This window comes from Bombina bombina, chromosome 6 (assembly GCF_027579735.1).
Source record: "Bombina bombina isolate aBomBom1 chromosome 6, aBomBom1.pri, whole genome shotgun sequence".
Taxonomy (NCBI): Eukaryota; Metazoa; Chordata; class Amphibia; order Anura; family Bombinatoridae; genus Bombina; species Bombina bombina.
The window spans coordinates 1,036,884,700-1,036,901,959 of NC_069504.1; the positions used below are offsets into that span (position 1 = coordinate 1,036,884,700).

The 17,260-nt window shown below is 37.8% G+C and overlaps 1 protein-coding gene across 2 annotated transcripts in view; it reads left to right on the forward strand.

Annotated features, from left to right (window-relative positions):
• EBF1 (EBF transcription factor 1) overlaps positions 1-17,260 on the forward strand; it is a 511,782-nt gene that overhangs the window by 388,468 nt on the left and 106,054 nt on the right. The gene's annotated exons all lie outside the window — the stretch shown is intronic.

Sequence of the window (17,260 nt, forward strand, 5' to 3'; positions counted from 1 at the left end):
CCATTTTGTAGTGTATGACGGGAGGGTGTCATGGAGGTTGCCTATGAGGAGTTGACGTGATGTTGAAAGTGTCCCTCTAAATGTTGCCCCGCTGTGACATAAGTGTTCGAATGGTGTAAGCTGCCGTAAAAAGTCTATTTTGAACGGAGATGTGTGAATGAAATGGCGTAGCTGGGCATATTTCAACCAGTTGGTGAATTTCCCTCCCGCTATGGTTATTAATTTATCTCTTTCTAAGAGTTTTCCCGCTTCTGTAAAGTTAAATAATGGGATTGTATAATCCCATTCAGTGAGTCTTTTGAATCCGTTGTCGAAGCCTCCCACCATTTCTATGTTTAACGTGATTGGGAATAAGGGTGATCTACTAGTGGAGATGAATGGTCTGGTGGCAAGAATGTAATCCCAATTTTTAAAGATCTGTTTATATGTCTCAAGGTGGTGGCATTGTGGGGGCCTAAGATCATTCGGAACCCAGCATAGGGCATGCACTAAAGGTGCTTTTAGTATGTGTGAATCTATTGTTACCCATGCTTTATGTTCTTTCTTCCTGTGCCAATCAAGAATCCTTTGCAATGTTACTGCCAAGTAATAGTCCTCTATCTTAGGAAGTCCTAGCCCACCCTGTGAGGTCGGTCTATACATAGTGTCTCTACTGACTCTAGGCCTACACTTACCCCAGACAAACGTGTTTATGCTATTTTGAAGTCGGGTCATGAACCATCTGGGAATATGGAGTGGCAAAGCCTGTAGTATATATAAGATCCTAGGTAAAGTAGTCATTTTTATGGCCTGTACCCGTCCCCACCAAGACAGAGGTTTATTTGTCCACTTTTTAAGGTCACGTTGAGTGTTGAGAAGTAATGTGTTATAGTTTTTATCAAAAAGTGTCTTCTGATTAGGAGAGATAAGTATTCCCAAATATTTAATGGAGTCTGTTTTTAATCTTAATGGGCAGAACTCAGACATAGATCTGAATTTGGTATCCGGAAGTGTGATATTAAGAATCTCGGACTTTTGTTTATTAGTGAGAAAATTGGAAAACTTTCCGAATGTATCTAGCTCAGCAAGTATCTCTGGAATAGTTGTGAGGGGAGAAGTGGCTGTAAAAAGCACATCATCCGCATAAAGCGCTATTTTATATTCCTCCCGCCCAAACGATATCCCTTTAATGTGTTGGTTTCTACGTATGTGGGATGCCAGGACTTCCATCATTAAAATAAATAAAATTGGGGATAGTGGGCATCCCTGCCTTGTACCATTGTGTATTGGGAATGCGGTTGACAGTAGTCCGTTGACTTTCACATTTGCGCTCGGATGGGTATAGAGGCTGAAAATTCTATTGATTATTTTGGGGCCAAATCCTATGTGTGATAAAGTTAATTTTAAAAAGTGCCAATTAGTCCGATCGAAAGCCTTTTCTGCATCTACAGCTAGCAATACCGACTCGATGTTATGAAGTTGAACGTATTCTATAAGGGTCAGGGCTCTCAGGGTATTATCTCTGGCTTCTCGGTTCGGGACAAAGCCTACCTGATCCGTATGTATAATATCATTAAGGACTAAATTTATGCGGTTTGATAAAATTTTACCTAAAATCTTTATGTCCGTGTTGAGGAGGGAAATGGGGCGGTAACTAGCTGGGTCTTCTTGAGGTTTGTCAGGCTTTAGGATGACTGAAATGTGGGCTAATAGGGATTCTTTCGTTAGTTGTGATCCTTCATCTAAAGAATGAAAGAGATTTAGCAGATGTGGGGCAATTACAGCTTTGAATGTCTTATAGTATAAATTGGTATATCCGTCTGGTCCCGGACTCTTTCCTACAGGTAGATCTGTTATTGCTTTCATAACCTCTGATAAAGTTATTGGTTTATCTAGATCTGCTATCTGTTGTTGTGTCAATTTATTTAGACCCGCTGTTTCTATATAAGTTGTCATTTCACTAATATGATCAGGGGTGGTGTTTGCGTCTAGGTTGTACAATCGGTAATAGAAGTCCTTAAAATGGGCAGCTATTGCTTTACTATCATGAATGGTGCTTTGTTGGGTTTTTAAACTGTGAATATGAGTCAGGTTCGTTCTATCTTTGAGAGTGTTTGCTAGGAGTTTCCCTGGCCGGTTACCCTCATAGAAATATTTTTTCCGGAACTGCAATGCTTTCCTTTGGGCATCTGAATAAAGTAGGATTTTGAGTTTGTTTCTCGTCTTCGTTAGTGCGTTAAGGGTGGGTCGGTCTGATGGGTGTTGTTTATGTTGTATCTCTAAAGTGTGTAGTTCGGCAGTTAAAGAGGCTAATTTGGAGTCGTATGTCTTTTTTAAATATGCTTTTTGCTTAATACATTCACCGCGGATCACTGCCTTATGAGCTTCCCATACATATAAGGGAAGAGTGTCTTTTATCGCATTGTGCGTGAAATATTCTTGTAAGGATCTCACTAGCTTTTGTGATGTTGGGGGATGGTGTAAAAGATAAGCGTCTAGTCTCCAAATAAATGGATGCAGTGGGGAGTCTGGCCAATTTAATTTTAGCGAGATCATAGAGTGGTCTGACCATGCTGTAGGGATAATGTCTGTGTCTACTAATAACGAAAGGCTGCCTTGATCAAGATATAAAAAGTCTATTCTAGAATACATAGACCAGGGGTAAGAGAAAAAGGTAAAGTTTCGCTGTGTGGGGTGCTGTACTCTCCACGTGTCTACTAACCCTGAGTGTTTGATGCAGTTATAAACCGAATTAGGAGAACGTGGGGACGTTTTTGTATTTGTGGATGTAGTGTCTAGAGTAGGATCTATTATAGTATTTAAGTCACCTCCCATAATTACAGTTCCCTTACGCGCTTCTTTTATTAAGGAATTGAGCTTATTAAAAAATTTGCTTCTACGCGAGTTAGGGGCATACACATTAATTAGTGTTATTGGTCTATGATATAGTAAGCCCACTACAATAAGAATTCTTCCCTCATTATCTGCTACAGTGTTAAGCAGCTTGAAGGGTACTGAACGGTGGAAGAGGATTCCCACTCCATTCCTTTTCATTTCATGAGAGCTAAAGAAACCCTGTGGGAAGTCTTTATTGGAGAACTTAGGCTCGTTTGCTCTAGGGAAGTGTGTTTCTTGGACAAATGCAACAGAGCATTTTTGTCTCGCAAACCATTGCAGGGCCACAGATCTCTTTGTGGGTGAATTCAAGCCCTTAGTGTTTTGGGAGCAAATCAGTAATGGTCTTGTATTCATTTTGTTGTTGTGTGTGTGTATTTTGTAAGTATGAAATGTAAAAATTTCTTACCGGAGAATGACTGTACAGTGTGGTGTAGCAGCTTACTTGTTCTGTGTTCCATAAGAGGATGCCTAAAACATAATAGCGTGTCAGCTTTGCCCTGTAGGAGGTATATCAACCTGGATTTGAAACCCTGTGTTGCGAGGATACTGCAATAAAACAACAAACACACAACATAAAAACAGCATAACAAATAACAAACATAATCAAACCAAAGACTGTTATTTCCTATCATTGGGAAACAAAAAAGGGGGGGGGGGTAGTAGCAGAGTAAACCTGCTTTCATTTCCCCGGAGAGCCACGGTTATTAATTTTAGCAGGAGAACCTCTTATCTAAATGCTGGAATGTGTATTAATTAGATGTCCAGATGAACTTTTGTGTTAGACATCTCTTTTCTAATAGGTTTCTCTCTAAAGAGTGATCAAGTCCTTTCAAATAAAGATTTCAGACAATTTCTGTAATAGCTTAGAAGATAGATCTGTCTCTCATGGAGGGTCGGAGGTTGGAGCATTGTGTAGATTGGATGCAGTGGTGGTCGTCTTGCGTTTCCTGTTTACTGTGGTCCACTTTTGTCGCTGGGGTTTTGACTGTAGATGTTCCGCAGCCTGCTTGTCATTCAGTTGTTCTATTTCTTGAGGAATGTTCTTTGGTGGAGGGATACCCAGCTGTGAGCAGAATGGGTCCAGATCTTCCAAATCCTTATATATGATTTCTTTGTTGTTTTTCATAACTCTGATAGCAAAAGGGAATCCCCAGCGGTAGGGGATATTATGTTCTTGCAAGTGCGTAGTAAGGAATCTAACCTCTCTCCGTCTGAATAGGGTTAGTGGGCTTATGTCGGCATAAATTTGAATGGTGTCTCCATCTTTCTTTATAGGTGCTTTTTTTCTTGCTGCTATCAATATCTTTTCTTTATCTTTATAATTGTGACAGCGAAGAATTATGTCCCTCGGGGGCGCCGTTGCAGGGGGTTTAGGCTTTAGTGCCCTGTGTACTCTGTCTAAAGATATCTCTGCTTCTTCTTCACTGTCTAGAAGAAAGCAAAAGAGGTCCTGGAGGTATTTCGGTAGCGTGGTGGTTGATATATTTTCAGATACACCTCTAATTCTCAGATTTTGGCGCCTGCCACGATTGTCAAGATCCTCTATTTGCATTTGCATCTGTTGTATCTCCTTAGTTTGTTGTTGGATCTGCATACCATATAAATTAATTGGTTCAGAAATCTCTTCTGCATGCTCCTCCAATTGGAGCACTCTGTTTCCAAGGTCTGTAATATCTCTCTTGACTTCTGTAAGACTTTCCTTTATGAGTTGGCTAACTTGGCCCATAAAGGATGCAAAGTCTTCCTTTGTTGGGAGGGACTGCAAGTCTGCTCTTGTTAAAGGAAGAGTAGCATCAAATTGCCCACCATCATTTTCTTCTTCTTGTGAACTACTACTTGAATTTGGAGAATTGGGTGGTATAGGTGTTTTCACCTCCACTGCTTTAAAATATGTGTTTAACTTTGTGGAGGCTGTTGAGGCTGTTTTGGCAGTCTTATCCCCTTTGGGGGGGCGTTTTGAGGTCATCTGTGCTTTGCAGACAGTGGGTTTATATAGGGAGATTTTTGTTTTTATTAAACTGCTTATCCTTCTTTTATGGAATGGCCCCTATCTGTAAGAAAGGTGATGCTGCACTGAAGTGTTGATCTGTCTAAGCAATTGTGTCACGTGGCCTAGGTCAGAGGCGTCAGCGAGATCCAACTGCAGCTGCCTATGTTTAGTGTAGGCTCTTGAGTATGTCCCTTATGTCGGTGTTTAGGAATGTCTATATCGGCATATAAGTGTTAGCGCTCACTGCTCCCCCCTCCCAGCACCACGTGTCACTAACAGTGATTTAGGGCTGCGGTCACCGGGCAAGGTTAGTATAAGGGCAGTGTGCACAAGATTTAAATAAGATTTAAATACGTGTTGATACCTGCTGTGGATAGCGGAGCGCCTCTGACCGCTCGTGTATGGTAGTTGAACTGTAGCTGCTCTCATACAGCTAATGCGCTCCTTCAGACCGGCTTTGCTTTTCAGCGTCTGAGTTAAAGATGGCGCCTCACTGTTTGCGCTGTATAGCTTCGGTATAATCAAAAGTTAAATTATAGGCGGTTTGGCGCTCCAAGCTTATTTTCTTTTATAATCTCCAATCCCTCATCTGTTAAGGAAAGATTTTATGGCTTATAAGACATGATCTAGTTCTGTCCCATGGCACTCCTAGGAAACAACTCACGGAGCATCACAGAATAGCAACCATGCTGGATCGTGGCTGGCTCCGCCCCCCGTGATTTTAAAAATTTTAATCACAAAAGCACAACGTTACAAGTTTGCTCCATTGAAACAAGCAGCTGCTACAATCTTGCCAAAAGTCTTCATACTCACTACACATTGTTTCACAGAATATTTAAAAATGAAAAAAAAAAGAAAAAAAAAGAAGACTAACGTAAATATTTTCTTAATTTTTAAATTAATATAATGAATTTCACAATCTCACAACCCACAGCAAATCTCGATTTTTTTAAATGGGGGGACATTTCCACCTCTTAGCCAATAGCTGTGCTCCAGTACTGTATGGTTAGGACAGCTATTGGCTAAGTGGTGGAAACTTTACCTCTGTAGAAAAGTAGATAGTGGTTGAAGCCTATTATTGGCAGAATAAATGGGATTGTGATCACTCAAAAAAAACACGCTGACAATATTGGCCACATTTCAAAACCTGATATCGGCCAAATATATCAGAAAGATAGTGATCAAACTCTGTCAGTTTAGAGGAAAGGTCATTCATGCTCAGAATTGCTGCTAAGAGTTAATTCAACACAACTTTTATAGATGTTTTGTCCAAAGTTAAGTAGTGTAATAATTTAGCAAAAATTATGCAGTATCTTTATGCTCAGAGCCACACAGGGAAGTGACAATCTCTTGCTATGGGGTGAAACATGCACCTTTCTGTGTGGTTTTCATTACATTACATAATCTTTCTGAGCCCTATAAACACCATGGGATCATTAAAATAAATTGCCAATGTTTTTCCACTGTAAAGTCTGAAAGAAGGGCAACTATGTCATTAAAATAACACACAGGGAAGTCCACATTCCTTATACCAGGATACTGATTCATTGGGATGCAGCAATTAGCATAATACTATCCTACTCTCCAATTGTATGATATAATCAGACTGTTCAAGGGACGCTTGTTGTTTACCGAACTTATTAACGGCTCATTAAACATTAAATACATTTTATTAGCATAGTATTAAGGCAGTGGCGTATTCAGGTTTTGTGCTGCCCTAGGCACTCAAAACCCTGCTCCCCCCCCCCAAAAAAAAAAAAAAAAAAAAAAGGTTTCAGGTCTGTTTTCCCCCTAATATTTTTTTTTGCGTCAGTGTGTAAAATGTTTTTTTTTTTTCATAACAAAAAGAAAATAGGCTAGCAAAACACTTGCATACAGGTGGGTTGAATTGCATGTGTCTCATACCATTTTCTCAATGAGAGAAGGGAGAGAAAAGAAGGGGAGAAAAGGGAGGGAAATTAAAGAAGGGAGAGAGAGAGAGAGAGAGAGAGAGAGAGAGAGAGAGAGAGAGAGAGAGATAGAGAGAGAGAAGAGAAAAGTAGGGAGGGAGAGGAGAAAAGGGGGGAGGGAACAAAGGGAGGTAAAGAAAGGAGTTAAAGAAGGGAGCAAGGGAGGGAGTTGAGAGAAAGAAGGGAGGGAGGGAAATAAAGGAGAGCGTAAGGGAGGGAAAGTAGAATACACTTTGAAACAATCACTGCCCTTCACATACAACATACAGTAATTACAATCATTCAAGTAATTAAACTTTTTAATTGTCAATTTACTATTTACTCTGTGGGTTCATGAATGCAGACAAAGCTAGCTATTAGTAGCTAACATACATTAGCACTGAGAGTTTACAATTAGACATCACAAGCTGATCTAAGCAGTGCACAGACGCATCCAGTCTGTTAGGTACTAAGACCTGCAATAAGCACTGCGCTTGCATACCCACCACAGCTGACAAGGGGAGGCAGAATATCGGCGCAAGGTCTTCTCCTCCAGCCTCACCTTGTAAGCATATCCCTGGGCAAGTTTCTCACCAAGAACGCTTCCACTGCAAAAATGCCGGCGGCTCTAAATTAAGCAACGGTTTAAAGGAGCACTGCCTGCAAAGAGCGACCTTAATCAGCGCACGTGCCTTGTCTTCTCTGTAAAAGCCTGCACTTTATCGCTCACTGTACTGTGTGCTGGCTTTCAGAGAGAGGATAGGGCAGATGTGCTGCCCCTTCCATATCTGCTGTCCTAGGCACCGGCTTTGTTGGTCTAGGTAATTATACGCCCAGATTATTCCCCACCTCCCTCTAGGCACGAGTGCCGCCATGTTGTAATATGTCTTTCACTTCATTCCAGTGCTGACCTGTTTGCACATGTGCCACAACTCTCCTTCACATACCTGCAGTGTAACCTAGTTTCCAAAATAGCTGAACCCATGAAATATATTTAGTGTCTCTTTAAAACTTTACCTACGTGGTGTTATATATATTCCTCAGAACACACATTTTGCAACCATGAATCAATAATGCAAAGATCAAAAGCTTTGATAAATAAGAGCATGTTATTTTTGCTTTTGAATGTCCATTCAACTATAAAATATATCCTTAAAAAATGATCAGAATGTTTTTTTATCATTGTGATTAAGTATTTTGAGGTTAGAAATATTCTGAAACTGAATGAGGCATACATTGAATAACCTGCAGTAAAGCACAAAGGCAGTTGCCAACAATAATGAATTATTTAGTCTGAATATTCTACTTTCCCATTTGCTGCCTAAGTTTTGCTTTTTTGTTGGTTTGCAAAAAGCATTTATAAAAATAATTACCCAAATAGAGTGTAGGAATATAGGTTTCCAGCATTATTGTCTGTGTAACTTTGCAGGGTAACTAATTTACACTTATTTATACTTTCACTAAACTAAGGGCAAGATTGATCAATTTGTGAGCGGACAGGATTTACAAGTTGTGAACCTGTCTGCACTTGATCACAAATTGTGATGCGAATAGGTTACCCATATTTATCATTGCACTAGGGGACACTCGTGCAATGCCGCCCCCCTACCCTCACACAACCAATTAACTAGCATTTAGAGGTCATTGAATTTCACACTATAAAACATTAGAACCTATGAGCTAGATTATGAGTGAAATGGTAGTTAGCACTCCTGCTTGTATGTTAATGCCGATAGATTTCGACTTTTTGCGCACATCGGGTTGCGCACTTATTACAAGTTGAAAGTAAAATGTTTTTACTCACACACAAATAGCTGAACTTCGAATAACCACGTTAATGTATTCCCCCAAAGACTTCAATGTGGAAAAAAGACCTAACACCCTTACTCACGGGCAAACCCGATCACATTTTTTCAAGTGTACTAACACCGACATGAAAATATGAATATTTCACATTTCACTGTTCTTCACATAGAAGAATATGTTCTAATTTTTCATAAATACATACACTCACCGGCCACTTTATTAGGAGCACCTGTTCAATTGCTTGGTAACACAAATTGCTAATAAGTCAATCACATGGCAACAACTTAATGCTTTTAGGCATCTAGACATGGCGAAGACGACTTGCTGAAGTTCAAACTGAGCATCAGAATGGGGAAGAAAGGGGATTTAAGTGACTTTGATGTTGGTGCCAGACGGGCTGAGTATTTAAAAAACTGCTGATCTACTGTGATTTTCACACACAACAATCTCTAGGGTTTACAGAGAATGGTAAGAGGAGAATGGCAGACTGGTTCAAGATGATAGAAAGGCAACAGTAACTCAAGTAACCATTTGTTACAACCAAGGTATGCAGAATACCATCTCTGAACACACAACATGTTGAACTTTGAAGCAGATGGGCTACAGCAGCAGAAGACCACACCGGGTGCCACTCCTATCAGCTAAGAACAGGAAACTGAGGCTACAATTCATACAGGTCACCAATATTGGACAATAGAAGATTGGTAAATCGTTGCCTGATCTGATGAGTCTCGATATCAGCTGCAACATTCAGATGGTAGGGTCAGAATTAAGCATAAACAACACGAAAGCATGAATCCATTCTGCCTTGTATCAACATTTCAGGCTGGTGATGGTGGTGTAATGGTGTGGGGGATATTTTCTTGGCACACTTTGGGCCCCTAAGTACCAATTGAGCATCCATGTCTATCCCTTTATGACTACAGTGTACCCATCTTCTGATGTCTATTTCCAGCAGGATAATGCACCATGTCACAAAGCTCAAATCATCTCAAACTGGTTTCTTGAACATGGCAATGAGTTTACTGTACTCTAATGGCCTCCACAGTCACCAGATCTCAATCCAATAGAGCACCTTTGGGATGTGGTGGAACGGGAGATTTGCATCATGGATTGGGAAAGCCAACAAATCGGCAGCAAATGCGTGATGCTATCATGTCAATATGGACCAAAAACTCTGAGGAATGTTTCCAACACCTTGTTGAATCTATGATCTATGCCATGAAGAATTAAGGCAGTTCTGAAGGCAAAAGGGGGTCCAACTAGCAAGGTGTGCCTAATAAAGTGGCCGGTAAATGTGTGTATATATATATATTTATATATAAATATATATATTTCTTTTGGACAAATATATATCTATACTTTTATATATATATATATATATATATATATATATATATATATATACTTTTATATATATATATATATACAGATATATACTAATTCCTATTTAAAAATACATAGAACATATTCCCCTATGTGAAGAAAATTAAATGTGAAATATTTACAGTAAATAAATAGTTAAACACTTTCAGCTAGATTACGAGTTTGGCGTTATGAGTGAAAAAGCATCGTTATGAAGCATAACGATGCTTTTTCCCTAACGCTGCTATTACAAGTCTTGTCAGAATAGGTGCACCGAACACCTTTTTGGCCGTCATGCAACGTCAGTACCGCACTTTTAAAAAAGTCCTTTTTCAATGGGACTTTCATAGCACCGGTAAGTTTTGCTGTGAGGCCAAAAAGTGAGCGGTACACCCTATACTGACAAGATTCTATTCTATATAAATGTATCTCTATGTTAAAGCCCTTTGCACGCCTATTTTTTTTTTCTAACACCTGTGACCTCATATCTTTGAGCCCTTATAACTTTTTTTATGCAATTTTGTTTCAATACTTTTTATTACTTTTTATTAGACAGTGTTATTATAAGTGTAACTGTACATACAAATGTATATTTGATGTGTTTTGTGCATCTTTTTCTTTAGCATAACAGATAACCAGAGCTATCAAGTTACATTATCCCAACATGCGTTAAATTCAATTGCTCTCAAGCGAACGTGTTTACTTTCAACTCGTAATTCCACGCTACTTCTGATGCCTAAAGAGCCACGATAAACCCCTTTTCGCTTGCGTGCAACAGTAAGCGCACCACTCATAATCTAGCCTCATGTTTCTGTCTGGAGGGGTCTAAACACAAGAGCAGTCCACAGACCTGTTGACCAATCAGAGGCGAGATGCAAATGATGCACAGCAGCTTCTGAGGGTAGTGGAAAAAGCAGAATGTATATAGGATTAATTATAGTTAATGCATGAAAATCAATAATGAATGTACATTTCATTGTAATAAGCTTTATGTCCCTTGAAGTTGATTTCATGTTCTGTTTGATGTTAAGATTCTGAGATTTTCATTGGTGCAGGCAGAAAACTTTCAGTCCTGGATGACTTGTATTCCCAGTTACAGTCATTTCATGAGGTTTATCATTAATGCTTGCATTAAACAAGTTGTAAACTTATAATGGTCACATTTAGACAATCACCAAGATTTAATGAAACAATGTTTGTTCGTGGAATGAATATCTATCGGATAAAAACTTGCTGCATCATCGAAACGGTAAATATGTTGAATTCAAAAAAGATTTTTACCTGCCTCTCAATAAGGACAATGAGTTGCAAGACCCTCTCCATTATAATCAATAGAGCTGCAGCTATCTTTAACTAATCACTTTTTGGTACATAAATTAAGATACACTTTGAAGGATGCGGACATCGCTACAACATCTTCAAGCAGGATTTTATCAGTGTGTTTTCCTCTTAGATAGAACAATTTAAAATTAACATTTAGTACCTTTCTCTCCCACCCCCCTACTTGGAATGTAATTTTTTCTGTAGCTTCTTGTTTAGAAAGCTTTTCTATAGTTGTTATTGTAATATAGGTATTTTCAGTGTAAGTGGGGATACAACGGGCAAAAAGGTATTTTTAATGCTAAAATAAAGTTAAAGGAGTTATTTGTAAACAATTTAACACACTCCAGCAAGTTTATTATGAACACATTAAACTTTCCCTTTAAACACATATATTTCCAGGGTGAGTAGCGCAAAAGTTAATGTAATTAAATGTTATTTTTCCATTACAATGCCCCTTTAAAAATCACTTTTGGCCTCTTTTAAACTGCACATCTTAGTACAACTTTTGATTTTTCACATATTTTTTTCACATGCTTTAAAATCTTAAATGGCAACTTTAAACTGTGAAACTTATGAGCGACTAAAAAATAATCAAGTGGGTGTAAATTTATGATTGCATCGAAATAAAAAGACATTTTCTGATTGGTTAAAGCATGTCATTTCTGCACTTGTGATCCTTGCTTCTACCCCTGCAGAGGTCTAGATGGTTTGCCAATTAGGAGTGGCAGTTGTACGTTGCTGCCAATTACCAGCAATTTTCTTCTTGGGAGCTGCAATGTATGCAACTCCTGAGAGGGTTTTCAGATAAATGTTTAAACCCTTTGCAGGTCTTAAAGTAAGTGAAAGGCAGTAATGCAAAGACTTCATACTCTAAGGCATTGTTTCTCAAGCTCTGTCCTTGAGTACCCCCAATAGGCCAGGTTTTCACTATAGCTGAACCAGGGGAAATCAGCTGATTGGCGAGAGCAGGTTAGTAACCATGGTTACTGATCAGCTGATTACTTCACCTGTGCACTGGTTCAGTTATAATGAAAACCTGGCCTGTTGGGGGTACTTGAGGGCCGCGGTTGAGAAAAACTGCTCTAAGGAATGCAGTTTTTGCATTACAACATACTGTACCTTTAACTGAAACTGAATGTTAATTTCATATTATGCACACTTCTAAATAAAATTGCTAATAAGACACTTGATATTATGATATTGGGGTCTATTACAATCTTTCTGATAACTTGGTTTTGGTTCATTTTGGTTAATATTGGTTATCATCATCCAAAATGGATTCGGCCACTAAAAGCCCACAGCTGCAAACAAGTTTTCTATTAAAAAGTTACCAAAATCATTTAATTTGTTAAGTTCTTGTTATTGGGCTTGAAACTGAGAATCCAACTGAAACTGAAAAATATAATGGCCCTTTCACATAGGTTAAAGGGACAGTAAACACCAAAATGTTATTGTTTAAAATGATAGATAATCCCTTTATTACCCATTTCACACAGTTATATTAATATCATTTTTTACCTCTGTAATTACCTGGTATCTAAGCTTCTGCTGACTGCCTCTTAATCTCAGATCCTTTTTGACAGACTTGCATTTCAGGCAATTAGTGCTGACTCTTAAATAACTCCACGGGTGTGAGCACAATGTCATCTATAAGGTACACATGAACTAATGCCCTCTAGCTGTGAAAAACTGTAAAATGCATTCAGATAAGAGGCGGCCTTCAAAGGCTTAGAAATTATCATATGAGCCTACGTAGGCTTAGCTTTCAACTAAGAATACCAAGAGAACAAAGGAAATTTGATAATAAAAGTAAATTGGAAAGTTGTTTAAAATTACTCGCCTTCTCTGAATCATGAAAGTTTAATTTGGACTTGACTGTCCCTTTATATCATACTTGTATTTCATTCAAATGGCAAAATTTCTAAAGACTGAAAAGGACGGTCAAAAATGCTAGTTTTAAATACAATTTTTCCAATCAGCAAGCACTGCTGGAAGGAAATGGGGGTTACTAATATCCATCTCTAAAGTTTATGCACTCATGGGGGGAAAAAACTCTCTTAACCCCATGTTTTCCAGAGAGTATGGCAGCACATTGAATTAAGTAGGTTAATATCTACGTTTCTAGCACTTGTCCATATTTTTATTCCATTTCCCTTGGCTCGTGCCCTTTGACAACATCTTGTACAAACACTAAAATGCAAAAGCTGCTGCCAGCGAGGCTAAATGACATTTACATGGCTCTCATAAAGCAATCAGCGCAACACAGGCCTTAAACAGGCAGGGCAGGATAATATTTAATAAAAGGCGCACACATCAGCTTCCAAAATTTGCATTCTGTGGTTCTCAGTACCTTTGGGAAAAAGCTTTTATTTGTGAAGTGATCATTATTATAACAAAGAAAGAGCTACTTAATAATTTCCACTTTAACTCTCCAATACGCTATCAGCTATTCAGCACCATTATGCTAAATAGTGGCTGTAATCATTTCATTGTCACAGATTGAAGGGGAGGAGAGTCTCCTCTGATGGGCTAACAAAAAAAATCACAGACAGTTTTGTATGGCTACTGCTAGAGAATTATGCACTATCCCCATACTTTATATATTTTCTCTCTTTCATGAGTTACAAGAAGGGATATACCAGGGGTGTATATTTTATAGCTTTATACTAACTTTGTGACAGTGACTAACCTTATTGTTGGTGGACGAAAGACCAGATTGGCTCCTTCAAATAAGGCAAATGTTAGGTGGAGTTTGGCTATTGAAAAATAATTGTAGTATAAAGGATTTTAATTAGTTTTAAAAATATTAAAGGGATATGAAACCTTTTTTCATGATTCAGATAGAGTGTTTGCTTTTACTTCTATTATCCAATTTCCTTTGTTCTCTTAGTATCTTTAGTTGAAAAGCAGGGACGTATACTTAGGAGCCAGCACTTTTCTAGAGCACTATATGGCAGCGGTTTTGCAAGAATGTTATCCATTTGCAAGAGCGCTAGATGGCAGCAGTATTTTCTGCCATGTAGTGCTTCAGATGCCTACTTAGGTATCTCTTCAACATGTCTGCTTGTGGGAGCTGGGCGTACTACCTTATAATAATAGTAAAGTCATGATTCTAATAGAGCATGCAATTTTAAATAACTTTCCAGTTGACTTCTATTATCTAATTTGTCTTGATCTCTCAGTTTCATTTGTTGAAAACATACCTAGGAAGACACAGGAACAGCAATGCACTTCTGGGAGCTAGCTGATGATTGGTGGCTGCACATAAATGCCTTTTGTCATTGGCTCATCTGATGTGTTCAGCTAGCTCCCAGCAGTGTATTGTGTTCTTTTCAACAAATGATAACAAAAGAACAAAACAAATTTGATAATAGAAGTAAATTAGAAACTTGTTTAAAATTGTATGTTGTATCTGAATCTTGAAGGAAAATATTTACGTCCCTTTAAGAATGGGAAAAGAGGGGGTGGCTAGCAGGAAAAACATGAGCGGCTATGTGGACGGCCAGTGATGCCTTCAAGGGAAGGATTTCAAAAATAATTTTTAAATTTAATCTTGTAGCCAGTATGATAATTTATACATATATGTAGCATATCATGAACACACTTTGCATAACAGAGGTTTTTCCTCTCGCGTTTACTGCCCCTTTAAGGTCCCTCACAATCAATTGCTACTCTTATGCAGGATACACCTGGTGAGCCAATCAGGAGGAGCATACTTGTGTAGCTGCCAATCAACAGCTTTATCTTGTTCAGGATTGGCTCAACAGTATACATAGTGTAAGAGTTAAAGGGACATGAAACCCACATTTTTTCATACATGATTTAAAAAGAGAATGTCATTTTAAACAACTTCCCAATTTACTTCTATTATCTAATTTACTTAATTTTCTTGATATCATTTGTTAAGCTGCTGATTGGTGGCTGTCCATTGCCTCGAGTGATTGGCTCACCCATATGCATTGCTATTTGTCCAACAAAGGATATCTAAAGATTGAAGCAAATTAGATAATAGAAGTAAATTGGAATGTAATACAATAAAATTGTATTCTCTATCTGAATCATTGAAGAAAAATGTTGGGTTTCATGTCCCTTTAAACTAGATTGGGTTAAACACAGTTACATGTAGACATGTGCAAATTCGGCCGAATTTGTCAAATTCAGAGATTCGGATCGATTTGAATTTCCGAATTGCGGTAGTGCCGAATCTACCGAATAAATCCAAATCGATTCAAATTTATTCTGTAGATTTGGATGGTCGTTTATTACACTAGTATTGTACAGTATATTAGGTTTTATCACTCTGCTATGGGTTAAACCTAATATACAGTACATAATACTAGTGTAATACACAGCACATCCCACCTAACACTTACCGAAATTCCGAATTTCCGAATCAAACCGAACCAAATCGAACCGAATCCAGATGAATTTTTTTCCAATACGAAATAATCCGAAAGAATCCGAAACAAATTCATTCGATTTTTTCCGAATTCGATCCGAACCGAAATTCGAATCGATCCGAATCGATCCGAACCGAACCAAACCGAAACAAATTTTTCGAAGCTGCACAAGTCTAGTTACATGCAAATGTTTTTTTCCAAAGTAAAAAGCTCTAGTGCATTGAAACATATCTGTTTAACTCCTTGCATTCAAGGGGGGGGACTGCAATTGATTGCAAAGCAATACTTTACAGTCCTCTTTAGAAAACTGTGGTAAACCATAGCAAATATGCAAATATACGAGTTTAAATATTTCCTTTTCTTTTACTTATTTTACGCAGCATCTTGCAAATATGTAAACATTTTTATTGCTGCATCCCCTGGTTGTGCTTCCGCAAAAAAAACAGTACGCTACCTTAGTGTCTTAATTTGTTTGCTGTGAACAAGTATCCCTTGGATTCGGAGCCTGCTGTGTTTAGCATTGTATCTTGCATAGCTTGTGATTTTCATCCTATGCACAGCAAGCAGCCACATGACCTATTATATATATATATATATATATATATATATATATATATATATATATATATATATATATATATATATATATATATATATATATATATATATATATATATATAGTGACATACCTATAAAGCAGTGGTGTCCAATATATTAAACAATGGTCCACACTGTAATTACTTTAACATGTAGGACCAGTATAAACATTTTTAAAATTCTACTACTCAAACTTCAGATGAAAAAAATATTTTCCAATATAATTTCAAAATACTTAGTTTTCCATACAAACCCAGAAGTATATAGCTTAGATCCACAAAGAAAACAGACATTATCCTGATGCGTAGAAAAGAGTGAGTTGTATATGGGAAGAGGGTGAGGTTAAGTGGTGAATTAAGCGATCAGATAAGAAGATTTGTTTGGCTGGATTTTGATTCTAAGCCTAAGGTTGGATGATCGTACCATAGAAATCTGCCCAAAAAAAGAAAATTGTTCTATATTTCCATCTTCCTTGTGCTCTCACTAAACATATCAATAAAGATTTTTGTTTTTAATTTCCACACATTTTTTTTCTATTGTAACTGTTTTGTGCTTTGGTCATTTATTTTGGCTCACGCCCACTTCTCTTGTCAAATTTACTTTGCTCTTTTGGTATCCCTTATTGAAAAAGCAACAATCACACATAATTAGCCAATGGCAAGAGGCATATGTGCAGCCACTAATCTGTATCTAGCTCCCAGCAGTGCATTGGTGCCCCTGAGCCTACCTAGGTATGCTATTCAGTAAAGGAAACTAAGAGAACAAAGTAAATTTGCTAATAGAAATGAATTAAAAAGTTGCTCCAAATTGCATGTTCTATATTAATCATGAAAGTTTAATTTTGACATTACTGTCCCTTTAATGAGTGTATAAATTTTGCATTTAATGTCCTTTTAGGTCACATTTACAAATAAATTATTTTTTTGAGAATGGTTTAGAAAGATTATTCCAAAGGAGACAGAAAAAAGAGAGAT